Source organism: Cnephaeus nilssonii (genome assembly GCF_951640355.1).
Source record: "Cnephaeus nilssonii genome assembly, chromosome: 3".
Lineage (NCBI taxonomy): Eukaryota > Metazoa > Chordata > Mammalia > Chiroptera > Vespertilionidae > Cnephaeus > Cnephaeus nilssonii.
This window is the reverse complement of record NC_137074.1, coordinates 62,453,877-62,474,237: the sequence shown is the minus strand read 5'-3', so window position 1 is coordinate 62,474,237 and position 20,361 is coordinate 62,453,877. Positions and strand designations below refer to the sequence as shown.

Genomic DNA, 20,361 nt, shown 5'->3' with positions numbered 1-20,361 from the left:
GCTACCACAAGATGGCCGGCATGGGAAGGTAGTTGTGGGTGATCAGGTCAGCAGGGGAGGACAGTTAGGGGCAACCAGGCTGGCAGGGAGGGCAGTTGGGGCTGAGCAGTCTAGCAGGGGAGGGCAGTTGTAGGGGACCAGGCCTGCAGAGGAGGGAAGTTAGGGGGGGACCAGGCCAGCAGGGGAGGGCAGTTAGTGGTGACCAGGCTGGCATGGGAGGGCAGTTGGGGGCGACTGGGCTGGCAGGGGAGGGCTGTTGGGAGCGACTGGGCCTGCAGGGGAGGGCAGTTGAGGGCAATTGAGCCAGCATGGGAGCAGTTAGGCATCAATCAGGCTGGCAGGGGAGTGGTTAGGGGGTGATAGCCTGGCAGGCAGGCGAGTGGTTGGGAGCCAGCAGTCCTAGATTATGAGAGGGCCTAAACCGGCAGTGGAACATCCCCCGAGGGGTCCCAGATTGGAGAGGGTGCAGGCTGGGCTGAGGGACACCCCCCCCCCCCAAGTGCACAAATTTCGTGCACTGGGCCTCTAGTCTTTCTATAATTGACTTAAACTTTCATACTGAAAAATAAGCAAAAGAATAACACAATTTCAGAACTAATTAATTTTAGATTCTTGATATACAGTAGCAACTATTTTAAACCATAAGGAGTGGATGTAAGAAAAAATATGGTAAGAGTCAACGTAATAGTCTCAGTTTGTAGAATTTGTTTGTTAAATGAAAGTAATCAGTCACACAGGGTAGGCACAAAATGCCTGGCTTTTCAGAAATGAGGAAATTCTGATTAATACAGACCCAGGTTTCCAGAATGCACTGACTCTAGCTGGTAAGCTCATGAGCTTGCATCTAGGAGATGAGTTGGCTCAACTGTGCATTTGGCATACCTTGTAGAGCAAATGAAAATTCTCATGCTATGCCATCATGATGTGGTAATAATGTATTATCCTACACTCGATGCTGCTTGAGTGCCAGACAATCTACTTCAAAACTGGGTACCTAGCCCGGCTTGTATGGCTCAGTGGTTGAGTGTCATCCTATAAACCAGGAGGTCATGGTTCGATTCCTGGTCAGGGCACATGCCTGGGTTGTGGGCTGGATCCCCAGGAAGGGGCATGCAAGAGGCAGCTGATCAGTGATTTTCTCTTATCATTGAAGTTTCTATCTCTCTCTCCCTCTCCCTTCCTCTCTGAAATCAATAAAAATATATTTTAAAAACAACATCAACAACAAAAATAACTGGGTACCTAATGACTTTATCTTCAAAATCATCCTTCACTAAATCAGGAAAAGTGTAAAGAGATATATTTTAAAAATATATCAATGCTATGTGTTGTTTGGATTTAATAGAATGTTTCTTCCAGGAGCTCAAGATGTTGCAACTCATTCCAGGATTTAGAAAGGATGGCACCCTAAAGAGAGCAGGTATTGCTGCCAAGAGGAGAGGGACAGAGGCCATCCCTCCACTCTAGGTGGGAGTTCTGGCAGGCAGCTGAAGACATGGGCATAGCACAGGGGGCCACCTCTCCAGGAAATCTTCTCTCATCAGGATCCTATCCTTTTACGTGGCTCCTTCTTATGGCCTCATTGTAATCCACATTGCATTTGGCTTATCTGTACTAATCTTTCCTTATGAAACTATTAATGACAGTGAGCCTCTTGGAATTCACCTATATAGCCCTAACAGAGCCTAGCAGCATAAACCCATCATGTACACCAAGCATGTCAAACTCGCAGCCTGCGGGCCACATGCGTCCTTTATTTGGACTATGTTAGCCTTTGAGTTTGATATGCTTGATGTAAACAGTAGGTACTCACTGAAATGTGGAATAAATAAACTAAATTTAATAAAATTAATTGCTATTAAGTCAATTATCAAATATTTGTTAATTATCTAATAGGCACAGAATAGATGGATAACTATTTTAATTTTTCTTAAAAAATAAATAAAATGATCAGATACAAAGGGGGCATTTAAAGAGAATTATTGAGTGTGGTATTAAAATGAAAGCAAAAGACAAAAAATGCACTCAGTGACTCCACTATGATAGAAGATCACTCCTGGGAATTAAATAATCTATATTGTATGTGAAAAACAGCAAAAAGAAGCATAAAGCACTAGATAAACATTTAGTGGATGGCCCATTTTAACCTTGAAAGCAAAAATATCAGGTGGGTTACTTATCATAACTATGAATCAATAATATGATAAAAACCAGCTTAAAAAATAACCGGAAAGACAAGCAAACAAACTTCTACCTTCCCTGTTCAGTATATCTAAATTCATAAAACTGTCACAAAATATCAATACACTCATAAAAATCTCAAGCATTGGATCTCTGTGAACATTTTACACCAAGTATTTTATGCACCTTATACAAACAGGTACACTAATAATTCCACTTTTATTTTATAAGTCTGGGGATTATGTTTCAAAAACAATGAATCTAATTGAAAGCAGAAATGAAATGCTAAATTCCATTTGTACCAATTATTGATTGCTCAATAGCATATTTACTGACAGTATATCCATGATGTAAGTGATAGACATCTACTAGATATTAAGCCTGTTCATTGCTACTAGAAACATCTTCATTTTTTAACAAGTTACCAAGAATATACCAATTTAGAATTTATCCAAACTTAAACTTTCTACTATTTCTCAAGAGTACGTAATAACATTGATAACAAATTACATTTTATTTAAGCTCTCAATAGTTTTTTACACTTATAATTTTTTTTTAATTGTAAGGACTGAGAAAAGTGGAACTGGCTGGATAGGGAGATTTGTTTCTTAAATTAAGAAAGAACAGTTAGATGAATGCTATAAAGTGGGGGCAATTTGTGTTTCCAGATGATATTTGACAATACTGGAGACATTATTGGGTTGTAACAAGTGGACGGGGGAGGTTGCTACTAGCATCTAGTGGGTAGAGACCAAGGATGCTGCTAAACATCCTACAATGTAAAGGACAACCTTCCCCTTCCCCTGCCCCACACACAACAAAGACATATTCCATCTAAAATGCTGACAGGGTCAAAGTTGAAAAACCCTGAGTTAGACTTTGATTTCTTTGTTTAAATGTCCAGAAACATGGGGAAAATATCTACAGAGCAGTGATCTTTTCTCATAGGCACATGCTTCTTAATTTACAGAAAACTAAATTGCCACCAAACCTCCCAAATATATAAGTTCATGACATAGTGATGTTCTGGTTATAGGTTTATTTTTTTCACATTTGTGATTCTCCCTCTTTTATAAGATGTGGAATAATTCAAGATGTAGATGAGAAGAAAGTCTTCAAGAATGTGTTGGCCATTTATTTTTATATTGTTTGCTTTGTAACATTAAGGTACAAACACCCTAGTAAGTCAATTCATTACTCTAGAAGGAAATATACTTGTTCTGGGAAGCAATTCCCAGCATTAAAATATGGAATCAGGAAAAGTTCTAAGCAGAGGATGAAATTAAGCATCATGGAAATATCCCAGATTCTCCTGAGTCAGAAGTCTATAGTCTGACTTTATCACATTATTTTAAGTAAAATGAATTCCAACAACACATATGCAAACATATTTAAAAAAATAACAAATTAGTTAAAAACCAAATTTAAGGAATTTTGAATTAGTCATTTTAGATCATCTTTGCTTTGTTACCATGTTCTAAGATTAAACTCAGTTAGAAAATAAAAGAATAGTGGGGATTCACTACTTGACCTCAGGCCGCCTGGGAAGTCTTGTCTGCAACAAAAGGCTTTGGCTCTCTATCTGCCTTGCTCCTGTCTCTACTTCTTTCCACACTTGACTTCTGGCTTTGAACCCTGCCGGCTCTCTTTGTCTCATCCTCTTATTCCTGTGAATGACTACTCTCTTAATCTTAATCCTCTTGAACCAGAAACTGATCTTAGTTTGATGATGGTGTATTTTTCTAGATTCATACTGAACTTTGGTCCAATTAACACCATGACAGTATCTATGTGGTAGGATTCTATTTTCTCACTCTATCTCCTTTGTACACATTTGTGTACAAGAGCCTGCATGCACATGTGTTTATACACACACATGAAGTAGTGGTGGAAGTTCAAGAGAGGGTTAGAACATGGAGGTAATGAACCACAGGAACCAGATGTGCGTGAATCTATCACTGGCCACAATGATTCAGGAATCTGTATACTGCTGATGTAGTATTATGGTAAAAGACACACTGTTTATTTAGTTCCTGAGGATTATTTTGGTTCTGGCTTTCAGTATATTTCCTAGTGAAACACTGGTAAGTCATTTACCCTTTCTGTATCTTAGCTTTTTCACCAGTAAAATGAGGCTAATGATACTTGCCCCAACCTCTTAGAACCACTTTTATGGCAGTTCTATGAATAAAAGGAGGTGATGTACATGGAAACATTTCACAAGATGTAAAACAATTATATATGATTATACTCAAATTCTCTCCTGGTAGAGTATTATAGACAAGAAGAAAATACTCATATACAGAAATGATTATAAAGGAAATAGTGATTTCTCTAAGTCATTCTAAAAGTTTATCTCTTTAGAGAATATGATGACACCCACTGAATGTATTATTACCAAGACTTTCTGATCAGTTATATATTTCCTTAAATTCTCATTTGGCATTAGTTATTTGTGCATGTCACATTGACAAAACACCCTCTCTGTGATTGGGTACTACTTATGACAATAGTGCATCACCTCGAAGAGCAAGAAAGAATCCATAGTGGCAAACAGTAAAGCCAAGTCAGGCTGTGTGAGCCCTGGAACAATGGAAAGGCCTCTCTAAATATGCTTTTTTGTCTCTTAATTTCACTAGGAAGCCCCTTGCACAATCATATATTCATTTTTACATATACAGATATATGATATATACTTTGCTGTATTTTCAGGTTCAATTTCTTGAAGAAGTGTAAACATATATTCCATGCAGATGGTATAGGTGAGGAGAAGGGCAAGAATAGAAGGAGCAGAACCACTAAATTTAAGTGTTAAATATTCCTGGACAAACCATCAATTCTAGGACACTCTGTGCTTCATTTGTCATCACATCAACTGTATCATCCCTGCATTTACAGAGAAGAAATAAATGGAAAAAAAGAAAGACAGAAATTATAAAAAGAGAGCAGATTTGAGGCTGAGATCAAAGGAAAACTTGATTTCTATCTCAGTCATAGCTAGAGTTAGGATCAATCCCAGGAACATTGATAAATGCTTGGAAATAGCTTTCCTGAGATCTTTCCAAGAGTCTTGTTCACTTTAGAAAAAAATCAGTATCTTTTACATTATACCATAACTCAAGATCCCTATTTTTTTGTCAGTGATGAGGTGGGAAAATCACAGGCTCCATGGTTTTGTAGCTTTGGGCAAGTTACCTAGCAAAGAAGGCAGCATGGTGGGGTGATAAGGGTTCAGGCTGAGATGGTTTTGGGCTCTGCTTTCTAGCCCCATCACATGATCATTTTATGATCTTGGGACATTTGCTTGACCTCTCTGTGCCTAGGTTTCCTCATCTGTAAAATAAAAACTACAACAGTATCTACTTCAATGGGTAGTTGTAATGTCTAAGTGGGTTAATTTTAAACATATAGAGCAGTGCCTAGCCATAAATGTGTCCACTATTACTAAAGAGCTTCACTGTTTTTCCTCAGCAAAACAGGAATAATAATCACCTTATCTTATGATTGTGATTATTAAATGGGTTAAATGTAGAGTACCCAGTGAGCTTCAAAGAGTCTAATAAATTTTTGTGCTGGTCACTTTTAATAATTTGAGTCATGGACAATCATTACATAGAAATCCCATTTTGGGGGCTAAATCCAGCAACCTCTAGATTTTGTTGTTTATTCCAATTCCTCTCTTATTAGTAGGCACCTCCAGGGAAACCTCCTTTTAGGGCCCTACGTTCTCTTGCATCTGGTCAGCAACTGTTCCCCTAAAACCCATAAACATTACCTTAAAAGCAGAAGGATGCAGTGTGACTCTAGTGCAGCCATGTAAATTGATGCTGTAATGCCATCTCTGGCACATTTTTAAAGGACTTTGGCATACCTGTGCATAGGCAGCCCAGACCTTAAATGCCTCACCACATTTAACCAGATCCAGTTAGAACACACATAAGGATCTCTCTTCAGGGCAGCCCAAACAGAGGACAATAGCTGGTCCATGCTGTATTTTGGGATCTGCTGAGATATGCTTGGCAGAATTGGGGTTCCTCCTTGATTAAATGAGGTATGCTCTATGCTTTGTGGACCTTCATGTTGCAAGAATGTGCTTATTCCTTCTCCTTCTCAATGTGTGAGTGGCAACTACACTCTCTCTGAAGTAGCAAGAAACTATAATCTTCTCTCTCCTTTGAACTATGGGTTCTCTCCTCCTTACTTCCCAATCAGTGAAGGAGGATGAGAAACAATTTTAAATCATGCTTTTTTTTGTTGTTTATTTTTGTTATGAGTCACTGTTCTCTGTGAAAAATCTCTTTCATTTAGAATGGGGGGAAATTGCCTTGAGTTTTACCTTTGAAAAAGTAAAATTAATCTTGGAATCCTGCCTCAAATTTCTATTTAAAAATTGCACTCCCTATGCAATTAAAAACAACTCCATAGCTATTTAAAGAAAATGTTGTTACCTTCTGAGTCATTACAAAGTAAATATAAAAGATATGCTAAGTCCTAGAAGGAAAGAAAATATGCTCTATCTCATGTAGGGTTTACTCTTTATCTTATTCCAGAAGTAAGGAGAAATCAATTATAATGCACTTAGGATAAGCATTCTGTTGTATGAGGCATGGCTATAAAGTCAGGATTCTTTCTATAAGTTTCACTTGAAAACCCAACCCCTTACTTACTAGTCTTATCATAAACAACATTATGTAAATTGTTATCATTGGAGCATTTAGATACAACGTGGATCAAATTATGCCCTCTAATACATGACAATTAATAGATATAGCATGCATGAAACAACAAAATTAATATATAGTAACTAAGTGAGTAAAAGGTAATCAGATTATCTATCAGGGCTACCTTTAGAAAAGGGCTCTGCAGTCTAGTTTGCCTTCACGGTAAGAGGCAGGAGTAAAAGAAATACAGGCAGATAAATATAAAGAGTAAAAAAGTCTTCAATTTTTATTACTTTGTAGAGACAAATGTGAAATAGGGGACTCTGGTAGCTGAAAATTGAAGGAGCACATATCAAACAGATCTATCTTAGGAAAAGGAAATGTAGCAGTACCTTCCTCCAGCTGACAAGAAACCAATAAATCACTGACAAATGCTTATGAATCACAAGGACACTTCTCACACGAAGAATTATAATCATAGTAATTTTTATGACGTCCATGTTTGCTTTTTCATTACTCACTTTCCACCTCACCTCACCTCCTATGTTTCTTATAGTCAAAGTTATCTTTTCCTCCAGCACTTTCTCCCAAAGGGCATTGGTGTAAAGGGCCTTCACCCTCTGGTACAAACTACTGTTGTTGTTTTTTTCCTTCATTTTCTCTCAATCACTTTATTTCCTCATATAAACACTTCTCTGAAGACTGTACTTCTTGAACAGATCAACAATCAGGTCATGAAAATGACTTGGAGTCAGATGATAAAACTGAGCTTTGGAAGTTACTGAGAGAATGGGCATGAAGGCCTCAAGAGCTGATGAGTTTGAAGAGAAAGCCCATCTGGGTTCGCTCTTGTAAGGAACTCCCATACTCAAACTGGAGAATGACACCTTAGATATAATCCACAACTTACATAAAGCACAGACCCTGGAAGGTCAATGGAGGTGACTAGAAGTAACTGGTGTCAGGACTTGGGAGAGAGAGAAAGTCAAACGTCATCATTACCTCTTGTACTACTACATCCACTACATAATTTAACTCTGAAATTTTACAGCCAGGTTGAGTTAAAAAGAGAGTTGCATACGCTTTAAGGTGAAGGTCATACTGAGTCCGTTCTAGGAAGACCCCTATGATTCAAATGTACCATCTCTTTAGTCTGAGATAATTTGTATTCCACTTTGCCACCCTCTCTGTTTCCTGGGGGACTATAACTTTGAGATTGTATGACAGGAGAGGCATATTCTCTCACAGCGACTCAAATTATGCCTGTTAAATGAATTAAATAGGCAGAGATAGGGAAAGAGCTAAATCTAAGGAGAGATTAATAAGGCTTTTTTTTTTTAACTTGTTCCTCTATTTCTCTGAATTGCTTAGTGAGTAAATAATAGGTAATAAGGTTGTCTACCAGAGCTAGTTTTCAAACGGGCTCATGAACCAGGAGGTCATGGTTGGATTCCCAGTCAGGGAACATGCCCAGCTGTGAGCTAGATCCCCAGTAAGGGGTGTGCTGGAGACAGCCAATCATAGATTCTGTCTCATCATTGATGTTTCTATCTCTCTCTCCCTCTCCCTTTCTCTCTGAAATCAATAAAACATATTTTTAAAAATAATAAATAAATTAATTAAAAGGGCTTTGGATCTAGTTTGCCTTCATTGTAAGAAGTCAAGACCTCTTATAGTTAAGACCTTAAAATGAAGACCTTAATAAGATTCTCTGCCATGAATCTTATTCTTTTATTCAGATTCCAATCTCATTTTACCTCATTCTTGTTTTCCTGTTACACAAAGTACCTTTTGCAACCTTTTGCTTTGGTAAGCTCCTATACAAAACCCATCTCAGATGTGCCCTCCCTTGTGAAGCACGTTCTCCAATTTCCCAACTTGTTCCCTGCTTGTGCTAGATTTTAATTCTTCGTTTTTCTGCCTCTCATCATTATTTAAGAATGAAGTACAGCCATGTCTTCTCAATAGTTGCATCTCTATTGCCTCACAAAGAGCCTGACATATAAAAACACTCAATAATTTTTTGATAGATGAATGAACATACTAAGATCTTTCTCATTTCACATTCTTAAAGATGTCTCTTTTCTAATATAATAGTGAAGGTGGAAGAATCTCACAATTCCCAGCGGTTTCACATTAAGGACTAACCACCTTCAACAACATACCCTAATCTCTATGAGTTAATGGAGGGTCTATGACTAAGTCATAACCAATTTTCTCACTATTCATCTCTAATAAAATAAGTTAATTTGATCTCATAAAACTTTAACATTTTTCTTTCCCCACTACACTTCATTATGAAATTAGTATTTTTTTTCCTTGAAGATATTAATATAACTAAGAAGACAACCAGGAAAGGTGATAAAGAGTGATATTTTCTTTATCAATCCTTTGCTACCCGAGGATACACTAAACTAAACATCCTAGTCAATATGGGGCACTACGGTTATTTAAATAAGACTTGTTCAGTCTTTACTACTGGTTAAGTTTGTTCCACATTTCTTTTCTCTAATATTATAAGATGCAATTTCCTCATTCTGAATAACAGTGTCCAAATCAGTAATTATGACAAAGCAAAACTTCCCAAAAATACAGAATGAGGGAAGAATAAGCATGAAAAAAATATTTGTAATATTTACAGTTGAGCTTATCTCTGTCAGATGAATAATAACATATTGTTGCTTCTTATATCTTGTTCTTTCTTTCCCTCCTTGGATAGGTTTTCTTAAGTTCTTATTGTTACCCTCAGTCAAAGTATTCTCCAAAAGAACTTTGCTAAATGAAGTAACTATTATAGTTCATCAAGGTATTGTTAACAAAAGAGACAACTGGCCTAAAATGAAGTCACTTGTGCTAATCTCATGTCACCAAACCCCGACTTAATTCCTAACCTAATTGGGATTACCATCTCTCCCAGGAATATAACCTAAACCAGTCAATCTGGAATTCTCTGATCAGCAATAGTGAAGTAATCTACTTGATAGACCTCTTCCAACACCCCGCAAAAGATGAGGCAATCTACAATTTATTTGTCCTTGCCCTTATAGGCCTATAAAAACCTTTCATTTTGTAAAGTTTCTAGACTTCGTACTTGATGAGATGCTGCTCAACTCATGAATAGTTGAATAAAGCCAATTTTGTCTTTCTATTTAATCAGTTAAATTTTGTTTATTTTTTTAATGTGTTTTTTTCTTTTTTCAATTTCTTTTTTTTTTTTTTTTTAGAGCGAGAGGAAGGGAGAGGTATAGAAAAATAGAAGCATCAATGAGAGACATCATTGATCGGCTGTCCCTACTGAGGATCAAGCCTGCAACCCAAGCATGTGCCCTGACCAAGAACTGAACTAGCAACCTCTTGGTTCATGGGTCAATGCACAACCACTGAGCCACATGGACCAGGCTGCATTTTGTTTCTTAATGGTATGTTCTTATATTCGAATGTCAGTAATAGTGATGTAGATGGTCTTATTCAGAAGCAGAGTATTTCATTTCTTTACTGTATCAATCACTGCATTTATTCTGTCTTGAGACTAGAATATGGTGATCTAATAGACATGGTATAAATCACACTTTTATTCATATTTCTGTGTCACTTCTCATCCCATCTTTTTTTTTTTTTGTCACAGTCTGCATTGAGAACATGAATCACTTTAAGAAAACTGCTTATTTATATGTCTTTTCCTTTTACTCTCATGTAATGTGGATCCCTTAATCTCTACGAACATTCTCCTATCTGGATAAGACATGATGCTTCTGATTACAATTATACCTCTGCTAGACTATAAAATCAAGTCAGAGTCCCTAATTCCTCTGTTCTAAGTATATGAGTGCAGAAATTATTTAAGTGCATGAAAATCCTGTGGGTTTCCAATAAAAAAATTATCTAACAATGAAAATAACCATAAATGTACACTTTCTATGGATCACTCTACCTCTATGTAACACCTGACTCACAGATTACTGAGACTGAGCTAAACCAAAGAGGAACTTTAGAAAATCTGTCCATGGAGAACAGAATCAGATCACAAGAGGGCAAAGGATGTATTGTTTATGAAGTAGATGCTTCTGCTAAGTGAGCCAAAACTGATTTTTTCCCTACTCACTGAGATCTACACAGGACATCTGTGGCCCCAAGAGAACTCAGTGTGAGCACTAGCCAGTGACTCCAATCTGATCATTTCAAAACCCTTTGGCAGTTTTCACTTACGGATTTCCCCTAATCATTAGTCATTAGCAGCAACAAAATGGCAGGAGGAAAATAAAGCAAGATCAAAAGATACATATTCAATGCAAAACAGCTCAGCCTGTTAGCCTCAGGCAACAAATAAGTGGAAAACATTTTCCAAAGGGAGTTTCTGAGAGGCTGATGTTAGCGGCAAATCTGCCCCAGGCAATGTTAAAAAAAATTAACAACCCAACAACAAAAGCAAACCAGGCCTGTATCTTTTGTTCTTCCACAAAGCTCACTGGTCTTTGTCCATCATGTGGGAAATGTAATACTATTTTATAAGGAAGATTAGAAGAGATTAACAATCTTACATAAACTATTAACCCTTTCTATTTTGCTTTTGCTAAAATCATTCATTTTTAAACAGCATAGGTCAGATATGAGGTTGCACAGGACAAAGATATGGTAGAAAAATAATGTTTGCTACAGTGTGACCCTCAGCAGACCAACCACCGGTGAACTGCTGCAGATTTCTCTAAAGTAGGAAAATGCAATTAACTCTTAGTCACTCTGAAATACTAAACCTGTTCATCCTACCTTGCCAGCAGGAGGTTCCAGGTGTGAGATCAGACCACAATCTCCCTAAAAGACCTTATAGCTATCCCATTTCTTCTCGATGTCAGATGAAAAGCTAATAAGAATATATTATGAACCAGAATCATTCTTAACAGAAGCACTTTTTTTTTAGTTATTCAATGATTTTTTTTTAATCTTTATTGTTCAGATTATTACAGCTATTCCTCTTCCATCCTTGGGCAACACAACCATAGTGGAAGTATAGCATTAGAAGAGCCATGTGTTACCTGGTCCCCGGTGCTTTCTCGGCAGACTCCACAGTTAGAATTAGGGCAGGAATGTGCCTGAGCATCAGCAGGCACAAACTTAGAAGACCCGACTACTCACTAAAAGCCTTTTGAAAGTTTGACTGGGTGTGAAACAGCAGACTGAAGACATTTCTAGGGCTTTTGACTAAAGGAAAAAGTACTTTTCCATTTGCCTAGGAAAAATGTTTTGCCACAGCTAGTGATACACGGGATGGGATAAAGAAACAAGCCGGGTTGGCCTATCATTTGAGACTGTTCCAATGACAGTAAAAGCATAATGTGGTAGAACTAACTGCCACAAAGACCTCCCAGCTTCCCGTGCAGTCCACTTACTGCCAGCACATCCCTCTGAATAGAAACAGTTCTGGACAGACGGTAGGACAGTTGGCTGTGGATGGCTACACAGCTAAGCAGGCACTGCCGTTGAGAAATGGTAGCACAGGTAGTAAATGTCTCCCTTTGATCAATAAGAAGTTTTATTTCCTCTGATGGGTGTCTAACAGAAGGCAACTCCTAGTACTTGTGGGTTCATGAATTTGCACTGTGATAGGAGTTAATTCTTTATTTTTATCAATGCAATTAAGAGTGTTCAAAGAGTTTATTTAGAATCACATGGTAAATTATTTCAAAATCTTTCCACTTTGAAGCTTGGACCTACAATGCCCTATGTAAAAGCAGATTTTCACAAAGTCGTACAGCTTATGATCTTAGTAGTCTGTTGTTTTTATTTTCCTTCCTTGTCCCTCCTTTCACACTAATTTTTATCCATAGGTTATGAAAAATTTGTTTAGTATTTTGTTTGCACAGATTTGCAAGTCCATTTGTTTCTTTTCTGTTCATTATTTCTGCTAATTTGTCAATTATTTGGGTAATGGCATTCAGTCTTCTCACTACTCTCCTGATAAGAGTTTTCTAATAGAAGAGATATATTGGCTGGCTTTTTTAAAATGTGCTTTCAGAGAGGTTGAGGTGGCTGTAATAGAAGTTGGTGCAAAATCAAGAGGACTCCAGCAACAAGTTGGCAGCATGTGAAAACCACTCTGCTTCTGCTAACTAGCACTAAATTTTCAGAGGCAGAGTTAGGGAGATGAATAGAAGGGTTTAGATAACAGAAGACAGCTTCCCCTCCAGTGTGTGAAAGATCATTACTCAGTGGGATTTACTTGGACGGAAGCCATGTGCTGTGGTGAGGCCTGCTTTCCTGCAGGGATAAGTGTTCCTAGCTGGATAACAAAACAGAAAGTTGCATTCCAACTGGAATGCTGAGTGACAGAGAAATAGAGAAATTGAAGCTCCACAGATGCTTTAACAAGGGAGCTCAAGACCAGGATTCCCCTGAGAAATGTGGATTCCGGGACCACAACTCATCAAAACCAATCACTCTTTTAGTGATAGAGAGTATGCGAAGATATGTACCTTAACAGAAGGGCTCAAGTGTATGATGAAGGGCAGGGTGGGAGAGAACAGAATTCGGCTTGACTATGCAGTCTAAAACAGCTAGTACATCTTTCTTTGGAACCCAGAGGAATAAGTTTCCAACTAGCTATGATAAGAAAAGTAATACAAGATCTAGGAGTTAGAATGGCTCACAGTCTGAAAAACAGTCATCCATTTAACAATTAAATGTTACAATCCCTGCTCACCCCTTTAGTATTTTCATAGATGGACTTTTTGACCCATAGAGCTCGTGATCTTTAAGGTTTTTAGAAACATTGTAACTAGCCTAGGAAGTTTGCAATTAGAAAGACTGGATCTGGTGGAATCTGTAAGGCAGGTCTGGGGATCCTGGGAATTGTTAGTAGTTAGAGAAGGAAGGCAGGAGAGAGTTTGAAATGAAAACCATCAGGGAAGTTAACCATGCTCTCTCCCGGGAATCTTCTTTCAAACGCCTGGGCCAACCCACCTCACAGTATCTTTGCCAATATCTATATTTATATTTCCCTTTAACCAACACGAGGCCATTTTAATAACAACGTTTTAAAATATATTAGATTTACTAATAATTGATTCAAGTAATTTATTTTTACCTTTTACTCACATGACTTTAGCCTTTGACAATTTAAATTTGAGTTTCAGTGCATATTCATATCCTTGATAATTCTTGAACTCTCTGCGAAGATTCTGAAATATTTTTCTAAGTACTAATGAGTTTAAGATTCTGAGATTCCAGTATTCAGATGTTGTTGTTGTTGTTTTTTAATGTATTCAGGCAGAGGAAGGAAACCAGAAATGTATCTACAACAAATAAACATGAGAGAGGGTGTGTGAGGTAGAGAGAAAGAAGAGACACAAATTCAATGTCAGAGAATGTGAGAAACAGTGAGAAAGAGCAGAGAGAAAGAAAGTGATGATACAGAGCAACTATTTACAGAATCAGATAAAGGAGCGTATATGAAATGACAAATGAAATTCCAGATTCTATATGACTTGTTTTAAGTAGGAGATAGAGAAGAAAGCAACAAGAGTTTTTGTGTTCAGACATGTTGAGTCATGCTCTCTCTCTCTCTCTTCATTCAAATCCACCACCTGCCATCCCCTGTAAAACAGCAAACTTGAAGGACCAATAAGGGATGTAGGGTAGAGAAGTTTAAAATTCAGAAACTTTTTCACTGTGTGTTTTCTGATTAACAAATAACACCTGTTCTGCACCAAAACTTCAGATAACACAGAAAAGTATAGGTGAAATAAAATCAATCAGAATATTGATAAGGCTTATATCTAGTGATTTATATTTAAAGTGATTCAGTCACAGTTATATTTAATTAGAATCATATTGGGCTTATGATTTATATATTTATACACTTATACAGATGTATATGTTGAACTCTACTTTTAAAAATGATTGTAGCTCTGGCCAGGCCAGGTGACTCAGTTGGTTAGAGCATCATCTGGTATACCAAAAAGGTTGTGGGTTCAATTCCCTGTCAGGGCCCATACCTAGTTTGTGGGTTTAATCCCTGGTCAGGATGGGTATGGGAGGCAATCAATCACTTTCTCTCTCACATGGATGTTACTCTCTCTCTCTCTCTTTCTCTCTCTCATCAATAAAACATATTCTTGGATAAGGATTAAAAATGATTGCATTAGACAAATAGTACATTTTAATCATTGAATAATATAACTTCTCTCTTACCTATTTACCAATTAGCTCTTGAAGGTGTTCCCTTAAAATAGAACTCCTGGGACAACTTCACTAATGCCTCTGTAGTACAACATGCATGAGGCTTGCATAATGTTCACGCATTCTGCTCAGTCAAGTTAAACTTAGGAGGGGGAGTGATTTCCCTAGGCCAGCAGCTACTCACCTCACTACCATTCTCAGGACTGTAACCGAGTCCTAGGCCTCCCAAATGACACTGGACTGCATGTGTCTCCCGGTTACTGTGTGATGTGGAATTCCAAAGCCAGTGTAGTATAATGAGCAAAAGTAGTCTAAGGGAGTTAAAAATCTCAGCTCCACAACACATCAGCTATAATAACTTAGGCAAATTACTACACATCTCTTAAGTCTCCATATCTCCTCTATTGGATTGTTTTTGGACTTAATAAATCATTATATGCAACAAGCCCTTAGAATAGTATCTGGCACATGAGAAACGATCAGTAACTGTTACAAATTATTGTTGATACTGTCACTGTTGTTATTACTATTATTGCCATTATGTTTACTAGTCACAAGATGGAATGAGGAAGAACGGGATGTGAGACATATTCTTTTCTGAATCAAGTAGGTCAATGATTGCAAGACACAAGGAGCAATGAGGAGGATCTCAGGAATGTCCACTTGGACAAAAACAGCGACTGAGGTGTAATTTGCTAAGTTGACTTTCTAAATGGGAAGAAAAATAATAATAGAAGACCACATGGAATAAGCTCTGCGTTCCTGGGAAGCAAGAATGATTAACACCACCTGCCTTCTGCCTCCCGATTTTGTGTTCCAGGAAATGGCTAACTGTAAAGGCCTGGATGCTCTGATAGAACATGAGATCAGACTCATCTCTTTTCTTCTGCATGACTTCCATTAGTCCAGGATGACTCTCTGCCCCTGTGAAACCATGGCTCTCTTCCTTCTTCTTATTGCAATACTGCAAATAATATTTCTGTAACAGTCTGGGGCCTTCGTCTTTCACATGTGTCACAGGGTTCTCTGAGCTGGGTTACCCTTTAGAAACATGTGCTGGGAGCAGTGCCCAGAGCAATCCTGGACAGTGCACGGGATGGCAGACGAAGTTAAAAAGGAAGGCTTTATTTCTATTTGGTTGTGAGGCTGCTCATTATATTATTCCTTATTTCACAAAATATATGAATTCCAGAAATGCATTTTTTCTACTGCCTTAGTGACTGCTATTAGAAAACCAGAGATCCCTGAATATAATATAACCCTAAGATGTAATAAAATCAGACACTTAAGAAAGCAGTAGTACCATATTTTATACTTTATATTTAAAAGAAATAGTAATTCTGCTTTTATAAATCACTAACAGTAATACTCTCAACATTTATAATCTTGGGATACCCACCAAATTAGTCACACACCGAAAATATTGAAAGGGAACCCCTTAGGTAGATGTTAGAATCCAAAGGTCTGCCTACATTTTGGATCATTCCTCAGTAAGAGTCATAAAGTTGGGAATTTGGCATTCTTTGTCTATTCAGTTTAGTTGTTATGTTAATAGGATGCAGAGTCTCTACTTTTTATCATGTTTTCCTTTATTTTACCCCACTGGGATAACAGCTGAGTATCAACCACTTTTAGTATATAGGATAACTTGCAAATGCAGATGCTTTCAATAGTATTTTATGAAGTGGAAGGAACTGTTTTATTTGTTATTTATCTTGTTATAGTTGTTTTTAGGTTTTGAAGGTTTTTGGAAACACTTTAAATAAAATCTTTAGCTCAGAGTTTATGAACTTAAGCAATGGAAACAATGTGGCTTGCATTTGGAGACTTATTTTTTCTTAAAATAAGCCAATGCATTTATGTTACTTTTTAAAAATTCTCCCATGAGGATATTTTTTAACGATGTTAGAGAGAGAGGAAGGAAGAGAGAGAGAAACATTGATCTTTTGCTTCCCGAATGTACCCGACTGGGATTAAACCTGAAACCTTTTGGTGTATGGGGCAGCCAACTGGGATACCTGGCCAGGGTGTACATTTATCCTACTTTTTAAAATTTATTTTTTCAATTATTTTATTGATTAAGGTATTACATGTGTCCAAATTTCCCCATTGAGACTTTTAATAAAGACTGAATAAGAAGCAAAGTTGGAAGGGGCCTTAAAAATAAATTGCGGGAAGCCACTGCTTGCCAATACTGTCACGAGAGCGTACCAAAGAACACAGAAGGCTGATGGACCTTGGGCGTTAGCAGGGCTGACGCTAAGCACCAATTGTTCGTGTTGAGATAGTGGTGGCTCAAGGCAATTCCCTAACCTGATCATCCTTTTACTGTTTACCGAACTTTAGCTTTGATATGCTTGTATGCATTGCTAAAGGGAAAATGTGTAGTCAAATAAATAAAAGGCAAACAAAAGGCAGACCAGGCCAGAAGTCAGTGTGTCTCTTCAAGAAAGAGGCTCCCACCTGTCCCCCAATGCCTTCTAAATTTATATTTCGTGTAGAGCATTTTCATTTGTGCATTGGTCCCTCCTTCAGATCCTGAACCCCACCACGAAGGTCGCAGCATAAATAGTGAAGGCCAATGCTTGTTGAGCACCTACTTTGCACCAGGCACTGTTCAGATATATTTATGTGTTATTAGATTTAAATCTCACAACAATTCATGTGAGGGGCAAGAACTCTGATTATCCCCAGTGTACAGAAGAGGAAAGTGAGTCACAGATAGGTCAGTTACATTACTCAGGGAACTTAGTCAATAAATGGTGGTGTAGGGAATGTCATTTAGTTCATTCTAAACTGTTTGCTTTCTATATCTGTTAGTTTTCTTTGCCTCTGTCCCAAGTTAAATCTTCTATTTTCTCTAGTCCATAGCATTCTTTTCATCTGTTTATTTACTCATTTTGGTGGAACATATCCTACAGAAACTTCTTGATTAATTGGTGTGACATGTATTCATCATTTTATAAATTTTATGTCTATCAGTCAAATGTGAATGTAAAAATACCAACTTTTTTTTTCCAGTGGAGAGCTCTACATTGGAAATTATTTTCCTCCATAATTTTGAAGATATTTCCATTGAATTCTACATCCCAGTTTTGCTATTGAGAAGTACAAATCCCTTTGATAACTGATCCTTTGAATGTGACTTGCTTTTCTGTTTATTTTCCTACTTGGATGCTTGTTGTTCTTCTCTCTCTCTCTCTCTCTCTCTCTGTTTCTCTCTTAATAGTCACCTGAGTATATATTTTTAGAGAGAGGAAGGGAGAGAGAGGAAAAACATCGATTGGGTGCCTCCTGTAGGCACCCTGGCCTTGAATGGAATCTGAAATCTAGGTATGTGCCCGGACTGGAAATAGAACCCACAACCTTTTGGTGTATGGGACAACACTCTAACCAACTGAGCCAACCAGCCAGGGCTTCCTGGTTCTTCTTTTTGTGCCAGCGTTCTGTAAGTTCAAGGCGAAGTACCTTGTGGGGTGAATCTACTTTCTTCCTTTGCACTTTCAACCATTTTGACCTGAAAACTCATATTCTTCAGAAAATTTTTATTAAATTCTTCTGTCGGTGATTTTTACCCTTCCTTTTTCTCTTCTTTCTTTTTCTGTAATTACTATTATTTGGATGGTGGGTCTTCTGGACTGGTCCTGTAGTGTAATCTTTTCTTTTTTCTTCTACTTTTGACCTTTGTGTCTTGTGCCTCCACTTCCTGACAGATTTTCTCAGTGTTTAATGTCAATACATCTATTGAGCTTTTCATTTCTATCATCATGTTTTAAAATTTCAAGAGTTGTTAGATAGAGGTGCAATATCTTCTCTTATCTAAGAATGTTAATATTAAATTTTTTTTCCTGTTCAAGTCCTCTCTCTTTTCTTCAAGTTGCCTTTATCTATTTGTTTCTTTTGGTTTCTCTGTTTCTCTCTTTGGTGATAGGGGCATTTCTTAGGTAGCTGGTAATCTTCATTTGCTATTAATATTTAAAATATGGAATAAAATATAAGTGAGTCTTGGAAGACTCTACAGCCATGTTAAAAGTTTGACTATCACGAGGCTTCCATGTTGGATAGTCCATGTACAGGCAGGTATCAGGCCTGGATGTCTAGCCAAGTCCAGCCTTCCAGTCATCCTGTAAAGGTGCCAGAAAGTGAGTGAAACCCACCTGGACCCTGCAATCCAATTGTGGGCAGAATTGCATAAAGCAACCTCAGTCAACACCACATAGAAAAAAGGAATCACCTCCTCAATCCCTGTTCAAATTCCTGGATGTTGAAATATAACAAAGTGGTTGCTATTTTAAGCCACTAAGATTTGGGTAATTAATTATTTATTTATTTAGCAATGTATAATCAAAACAGTACATCACTGGAAAGGTGATGTCTAAAATACTGGTAAGTTAAATAAATGCAACTGGTATAATGACTTTAAAAATGGTGATTAGATATTCTGATGGTCTGGGTGGGATTCCTTGACTGGAAGCTTTACTATAAGGTGTCTTAGAAGAACAACACAGCCTACCCCTTCCCCATTATTTATTATTATTATTTTATTTTTCAATTATAATTTACATTCAAAATTATTTTGTATTAGTTTCATGGTTTCTAGAGGAGAGGGGGTTGGGAGACTGGGTGAAAAAAAGGTGAAGTGATTAAGAGGTTCAAATTAGTAGTTACAAAATAGTCACAGAGGTGTTGTTATTTTTAAAATAAGTTTTATTTTTAGAACCATTTTAGATTTATAGAACAATTGCAAAGTCAGTATAAACTTCTCATAAAATCCACACCAATTTTCCCTTATTATTAAAACTAGTAGCTTATTTGCAGGAAGAATCCTGCAAGCGGCCGCTGCCGCCTGCCCCGCCCCGCCCCACCCCGCCCTGCCCGGGCTTTCCCTCTGGCAGCCACTTTGCTTTCCGCTTTTCCTCCCTCTTCCTTCTAAGTTGTCTTCAGTCTTCACTCCTCCCTCCCTCAGCGTATGCAATCACCCTGATTGGCTGGTGGGCGTGGATTTGGTTGGTGGGCGTGGCTTGGACGTAGCGAAAGTGCGGTCAATTTGCATATTACCATTTTATTAGGTAGGATATTACATTAGTATGGTACATTTGTCATAATTAATGGTCTCATATTGATACATTGTTATTAACTAAATTAAACTGCTTTAGTTTTTGCCTAATGTCCATAGTCTTTTCCAGGATCACATTCCCTTAGTTTTTGCCTGTCTTTCTTCTCCTCCAGGATCATATCCAGGATACCACATTGGTTGACATGTCTCTTCAGGCTCCTCTTGGCTGTAACATTTCTCAGCCTTGATTTTGCTTTTGATGATTTTGACAGTATTGAGACATTTTATTGA

At 37.6% G+C, this 20,361-nt stretch overlaps 1 protein-coding gene across 1 annotated transcript in view; it reads right to left on the bottom strand.

The window, feature by feature from the left end:
• LSAMP (limbic system associated membrane protein) overlaps positions 1-20,361 on the bottom strand; it is a 641,226-nt gene that overhangs the window by 323,372 nt on the left and 297,493 nt on the right. The window lies entirely within an intron of this gene.